We start from the raw sequence: 7,684 nt of genomic DNA, 5'->3' as shown, positions 1-7,684 counted from the left end.
GTGGAGCTGGGAAACAAGTGGGTAATGGCACTGGGCTAAGGGTGGGATCAACACTTTAACTAACGTTTACCCCCACAATAAGGGATTTATCTTTAACTGCCCCACAAATTGCTGTCTGTCAGATACTCCTCTAAATCTGAACATTCAGATTAAGACAGACTAGGAAGAAGGACTGGCCACCCACTTCTGAAATAGCAGGCCTCTGAAAACCCTATGCACAACAGAATAAGAATGACAGAAAAAAAACTTGATACCTTTGAGTTGTGGTGTTGGAAAAGAGTACTTTAATATTCCATAACTGCCAGAAAGACAAGCAGATATGTCTTGAAGGTAAAGATAAAGCTTCCTATTAGTACTTTAGGCATTTTCTTTGGAAAGGGACATCATGTTTAGAAAGGTAGAAGGATGGCAAAGAAGAGGAAGACCCTTCACCAGATGAAGTGATGCAGTGAGTGAGGCAACGGGCTCGAGTGTATCACAAAATGTGAGAATGACACAGGATAGGACAGCATTCTGATCTGTTGTTCACAGGATCATTGTGAACAATACTCAACTTAATGGCACCAAACAACCACAACAAAATAATTTCACAATTATCATCACAATCAAGTGTTTTATCCTTTCCAGAGAATCTGAACCCTGTACAAGAAACATGATCCGTTTTCTCCCATCAAGATTTACAACCTGGGAAATTGATAAAGAATCACTGCAAATAGGAATTGAATTTAACATTTAATAAAATATTTCAGGTTTAATTAAGTTATATTTTTGAATGATAGCATTAGACATAATTCTATTTTTGTCTAGTTTTCTAGTATATAAGTTAAAATTGAGCCTGTTTAACTGTCCCTTCCATATAACATAAAAGAGTTGTTTTCTACTGAGTTGTATAATAGCCACAGACTACATTGTTAGTGGAATAAAATTATTCTCTGCAATTTAGTATATAGGAGGCTGTGGGTTAGGAAGACAGATTTACACGCATTTGAATTTTTTTATTATTATTCATTATTTTTAAAATTAATCTTTAAATAGTATCTTTTCTACAAGTATTGTCCCCCTAAACAACTGAAAACTAACACAGAAAATTTGCAATATTGGTATAGAACACCAAATACTGCTGCTGAGAAGAATTATTTGAGAAATGAACAACAAGAATATTTTTGAAATATTTTTTAAACATCTGTTAGCAGATAAAACTCATTTCTTTCATACCTTAATCAATAAATCCTCTGCAGTTTTCTATTCCACTTCAGAGCTGGGGGCTGTTGGAGGCATACTCTCCAGTGTATAGTAATGCTAAGCAGAAGGCTGCATCTCTGGGGCTTCAAGTCCATCTGCTCTTCAGTGGAAGAAGATGTACATACAGTGTCCTCCCATGTAGACTCACAGCCTCCTATTCCTAAAGGAGCCTCACTATGAGTCAGAACTAACTCAATGGCATAGGTTTTGAGTTACCTTGAGTAAATGCTGTCATTATCAGAAACTTTTATACTACCATTCTTTTCTTCCAAATATAGACCTCCTTCCAGTTTCTAGCTCTTTCTGATAACCCACCACTGTTTCTAGTTTTAGGTTATACAAATATTACCCAGGAAACACAGGTAGTTCCAATATGACATCTCAATACATTGATGAAGTATGTTTGTACTTCTATTCACATATAGAAGGACCTTATGACAGCATTCAGTTTTTGGAAATGATGTACAAACTTGTTTTATAAATCCATATTCATACTTTGTGTAAACAAAATTTTCAACTCTTCTGGATAAATACACGATATTACTTTGAATAGTATGTTGTTAAATGCCATCAATTCAATTATGACTCATAGTGACTCTATAAAAAATAGATCTGAACCTGGCCCTATCTTGTACTTTCCTCATAATTTCTGACAGACTCAGCCTACTTATGATCTTTTCAACCACTTGCTATGTATTTGGGAGCTGGACAATGAATAAAGGTGACTGAACAAGAATTGATGTCCTTGAGTTGCAGTGTTGGAGAAGATTATTGAATACCATATGGATTTCTAAAAGAACAAATAGCTACTTCTTAGAGAAAGTGTAGCCAGAATTCTCCTAGGAGGTAAAGATGGTGAAGCTTCATTTCACATACTTTGGGCATATTTTTAGGAGGGTCTGTTCCTTGGAAAAGTGTAACATGCTTGTGAAGATTGAGAATGGTCAGCAAAAGAAAAGACCCTCAATTAGATGGATTGACACAGTCACTGTAGAAATGGTCTCATGTTTGTCAGAAGGCTCACAATAATAGAGTCCAGATCTGCATTAAGTCGAGTGTGAGTTCTACTAAACTTGACAGCACCAAACAAAAGTAATATTACAGCCACTGTGTCAGTTCATCTTGGTAAGGGGACTCCTCTCTTCATCTGACCTTCTGTCTTTTCCATGTTGATGCCCTTTTCCAAACACCGGCCCATCTGATAACATGCTCAAAGAATGCGAGACCAAGTTTCATCATCTCTACCTCTAAGGTTAACTGTAGTTACCTTTCCTCCAAAACAGACTTCTTTATTCTTTTGACAGTGCATAAGATCTCCAGTCATCATCTTTAACACTACAACTCAAAGGCATTGATTCTTCTTCTATTATTCTTATTCTGATGTCCAACTTTCAGGTGCTAAGGAAGAATTATAGAGACTAAAGCTTTGGATCAGGTGCACTTTAGTCTTTGACTGATGTCTTTGCTCTTTTAGCAGTTTGGAGAGATCCTTTACACAAGACTTTCCCTGTGAAACATGTCTTAGGATTTCTGGACTGTTGTTGCCATGTGTATTAATTGTGGATTTATGTAAAATGAAGTCATTGATAAGAACTGCAGCCTTCAGTATGGACTGAGGCTCAATGTCAAGAAGACAAAGATTCTCACCACTGGACCAATTGGCAGCATCAGAATGGATGACGAAGAGATTGAGATTGTTCATAGCTTCAGTTTGCTCGGCTCCACAGTCAACACTCTTGGCACCAGCAGTCAGGAAATCAAAAAGCGTATCATGATGGGAAAGTCTGCTGTTAGGGACCTCTCTAAAGTACTCAGGAGCAACAGCGTCTCTCTGGAGACTAAGGTGTGCCTGATACAGGCCATGGTATTTGCAATCGCTTGTTATGCATCAGAGAGTTGGACAATGACTAGGGAGGACAGAAGGAGAGTGGATGCTTTTGAGCTGTGGTGCCGGAGAAGAGTACTGAATGTACCATGAACTGCCAGGAAAACAAACAGATTCATCTTGGAGAGGATTAAACCAAGCTACTCCTTGGAGGCAAGGATTCTGGGGCTTCGTCTGACATACTTTGGACATGTTTCCAGGAAGGACGGGTCCTTGGAGAGGGACATCATGCTTGGGAGGTTGGAGGGACAGCGCAGGAGGGGAAGACCCTCTATGAGATGGATCGATTTGGTGACTGGGGTAGTCGGGATGGGTGTGTCAGAGGCAGTGCGGTTGGCACAGGTTAGAGCAGGATTTAGGGCTGTTGTGCATAGGGTCGCTATGAGTCGCAAACGACTCAACGGCACATAACAACAACAACATAACTATTTGATATTGCCTATTGTCCTAGTGGTGAGGATTTTTTCTTTTCTGGATGTTGAGATGTAATCTGTATTAAAGGCTATCATTTTATACTACAACTACAACAAATGTTTTTCTTTTTGTTGGTGTGTCCCAAACCGTTTGAACTAACGTGTTGCTGACTCTCTGGTGGGTTTTCAGAGGCAATTAATTGTATGGGAGGTTGCTCATCCTTCTTTCATCGAGTAGGTGGTGGTCTTGAACTTCATGCCTTCAGGATTGTGGCGCAGCTTCTTGCCACTAGGCCACCAGTGCAGTAAACCATTATTTAACTTTGTGGAAGTTGCTAGACAGTTTTAAAAGTGGCTGTGCTACTTTGCATTTCATTAAAAAAGAATGAGGTTTCATATTTTTCTACGTGCTTTTCTAAAATATTTTTTTCAGTATCTACATATCACCTACTATCTACTTACTTTTGTTGGTGGGTTGGATCAATGCAACCTACTCTCCCCTTACCTGAGGTTGTGGTTGTTATTTGCTGTCAAGTAGAACTGACTCATCACTGACCCTCCAGAAGGTGTTCAAAGGCTGAAAATCACATGAGAAGAGGGCCTGCTCTTAGTAAAGTCAATAATAATACTATTCTCAAATTTTAATATCCTCAAAGTTTTCCCTAGTGGCAAGAAGCTACATCACAATCCCCAGGGTAGGGAGTTTCAATTCACCAGCTGCCCTGTAGGAGATGGGTAAGTAAGAGCCTCTCATGTGTTTGCTGTTTCTGAAAACCGACTGAAGGGTCAGCTGTGCATTAGTTCTGACTCAAAGACACACAATAACAAATCAATAAAGTCAATATATACTGCTTTATGCAAAACACTGCCTCAATATTATTTAATTCTGAGAGGCAATAATGAATATATAAGCTGCAAATATAAGTAGACTTGTGTAAGAATAGTGGTGTAGTGATAGAGAAAAAAATATCAGTGAAAAAAATACTGGGAGCAAAGAAATTGTCTTAATCTAAAGACTGATGAAATAAAGGTAAATATTAATCTAAATTATAAGCTTCATCTAAAAAATGGAAAATAAATATTATTGGTGAATATAGAGGTACTGACATTTTTCACCAAATATGCATCAATTTTGTTGGTTAATAAGAAAGAAATAACTACTCTACTTTGTTTTGCTCTTTGCTGTCAAATGAGAACCATGTTGCAACTGATCTTCTTGCATGTGTTCAGAGGCTGTAAAGTCAACTGCCAATGCAAAGGAAAGTGGTTTAAAGATGGATAAAGATGAACAATCTCCATCTGTGCATTTTGAAACTTTTGTAAATCTACCGGAAGGTCAGCTATAAATCTGTTCCAACTCTATGGACAATGAATCTTGGTTTTATTACAAATAACATGGAAAGAGATTGTTTATTTTTACCTGGAAAATTTGAATTGCCTGAGAAATGGCACCTTTTGATTAGCAGATCACTCCTGATAGACTTCATAACCAGAGAAAGTGCCATTTTTAAATGTATAATTTAGTAAACTTTGTATATAAATTATATATCTATATAAAATAAGGACCCCTAGTGGCATTGTTAATTGTTCAGTTGCTTGACAAAAGCTCAGTAATTAGAAATTAAAATAATGCCAATGAAAAAGTCATTTAAGAATTTTAACTATCTAAAATATTTGGTAATACTTATATATTTCAAAGAATTCATTGAATAATACTGTAAACTTAAAATGTCTTTAAAAATCATTATAAATGCAGGTAGATAAGAAAAGGAAGGAAAGGAAGTAGTGATTAAGACTAGCAAGAGATACCAGATTGTAATAGGTAATATCAGATTGACTTCAAGCATCAAGCAAGTTCTGTAATATCTGATCTATACAAACTTCCATCCCTAATCACATGCTAACAGTAGTTTTCAAATAAATGTATTCATATGCCAAACTGTTTTCCAGAGTGGTTACACCATTTTACAATCCCACCAATAGTGTACAAGAATTTCTGTCTAGTCTCATCCTCTCCAACATTTATTACTTGCTGTCTTGTCAAACTTTGCCACTGCTACTGGACTGAGATGGTGAGATGGTATCCCATTGCAGTTTTGATTCACATCTCTCTTAGTGCCATTGATTTGGAGCATTTCTTCATGTGTCTGCTAGCCATCTGAATGCTCACTACTCATAAAATTCTGAAAATATAAAAATACTAGCAAAACGGTATGTTTTGACTAACAACAATGAGAAAAAACATCAGAAAAATAAAAACAAACCACTGTCTGTCACTTAGCCAGCTCCAGTTCATTGACAATTTTCCATCAGGTTTCTGAGGCTGTATATTTTTGTTTGTATTTTTTGTCATCATTTTTATACTAGTTAATTTAAAAAATATGAATACATTGTGTTCAACTCCAGTTCCTTTTCATTTCCCTAACCCCCATACCCATCAAATTGTGCGACCCCATGATTCCTCCCCCCCTCCTCCCACCCCACACATGATGCTGTAAATTTTTACAGAAACCAACTGCCACATCTTTCTCATCCAGAAGAACATGCAAACAAACAGTCCATATGTCCAATCACAATCAAATTGAATGAGAAATTATAGTTTATTCACAAGATGGACTAGTAGGCAACACATTGGAGCAATGATTTTGTAAATCACTACCTAACTTGGGAGGTACTCGAGAGCATTATGCTAAGTGAACTAACCCAGTCCCACAAGTGAAAATACTGTTTAAGACCATTATTGTAGAACTTGTATGCGGAACCAAGAGGGAGAAGAGGGGTGAGGATGGGCATGGAGATGGGACGGGTGGGAGGGGTGGTTAATTACAGGATCTTTATGGGTGGATGGAGGAAAGGAAATGGGAAAGATTCAGTGTGAAAAACAATGTATACAAATTTTATAAGTAAACTAGGTTGTATTAGTTCTAAAGTGAAATAAAATGAATGGATATTTTTATGGTTTCCAAGAGAAAAGAAATATCTCATAAGGTGCTTTCTTTCTTTTTTTTAAATAAAAATTTCATTTAAATGAAAAAAAGAAAGAAATCTGATGGCAGATTCTTATAAATAATAACAATAATAATTGTAGACACAAAGAAAAGTAGTACCATGATAATATCTCAGTTGTTTTTAGTTTTAAAAAAAGAAACCACTTCATGAAACATTTCTTTTCACTTGGAAACCATAAAGTATCGATCCATTTTATTGCACTTTAGAACTAATACAACATGAAGTACTGTAGCAGATAAAGATAAATGAGGGAAGTTCCAAGCACACTAAGAAAGTTATGCAGACAGATTGATACAAATGCATATATATTGTGGTTGACAAATGATTCCTGTAAAATTATTTTTTTTTCTAGAAAGGGGCTTGATTTCTCATCCTAATATTTTCCAAATGTGATTGTGAAAGGCCATATTCAATTTTCATGGATAAAGGATATGCATAAAGCCCAGACATGAAATAAGGTCATTTAAAAAGTGCACCATTTATTGTACAAAGAGTCAAGGAAAAGGTACTATGCGTTAGAGAAATTCAAGCTACTCTGCATTTTTCCTCAGCCAACAGTTTTCTTAAAGAAAATTAGAACATATTCAAATATACTTGCATGCCTATTTCCAAACAATACAAGTAGATTTTAAGTATTTATGAATAATTAATCTACTTTTAGACTAGAACTTTGCTTGTCATAGAAAAAGAAAATAAAGCAGATAGATTAGGAAGAGAACAGGGATCATTTCCACCACCACTGGTGGCTTAGTGGTAAGGAACAGTGCTTTCAACCCAAAGGTCGATGGTTTAAATGTACCAGTTGCTTTGTGGAAGAAAGATGGGTAGTGTTCATCTGTGCACTATACAGCCTCTGAAAACCCACGGGATGGTTAGTGATGAGTCGTTTCTGTCTTCCTGGGAAACAACATCAGCAACAACAGCAACAGCTTAAGTTTTAGAAAAATGGAGGAAAATAAATGTGGAACCTGAGATTGAGCTTAGATTAGCCAATTATCTCTGCTTTGATTATATTAAAGAGGATGAGAAAAAGAACAGATTTTACAAAACTAGACTCTCAGCTATTATGAATGATTTAAACGCTATTGCTTTAAAGGATTTAAATTTTTGCTAGAGATATTCATGATGGACTATG

The sequence above is a fragment of the Elephantulus edwardii genome, unplaced genomic scaffold, assembly GCF_000299155.1.
Source record: "Elephantulus edwardii isolate Elephantulus edwardi_28Jun2011 unplaced genomic scaffold, EleEdw1.0 scaffold00023, whole genome shotgun sequence".
NCBI classification, from domain to species: Eukaryota; Metazoa; Chordata; class Mammalia; order Macroscelidea; family Macroscelididae; genus Elephantulus; species Elephantulus edwardii.
The sequence above is the reverse complement of the archived record's forward strand: the minus strand, read 5'-3'. Positions refer to the sequence as shown.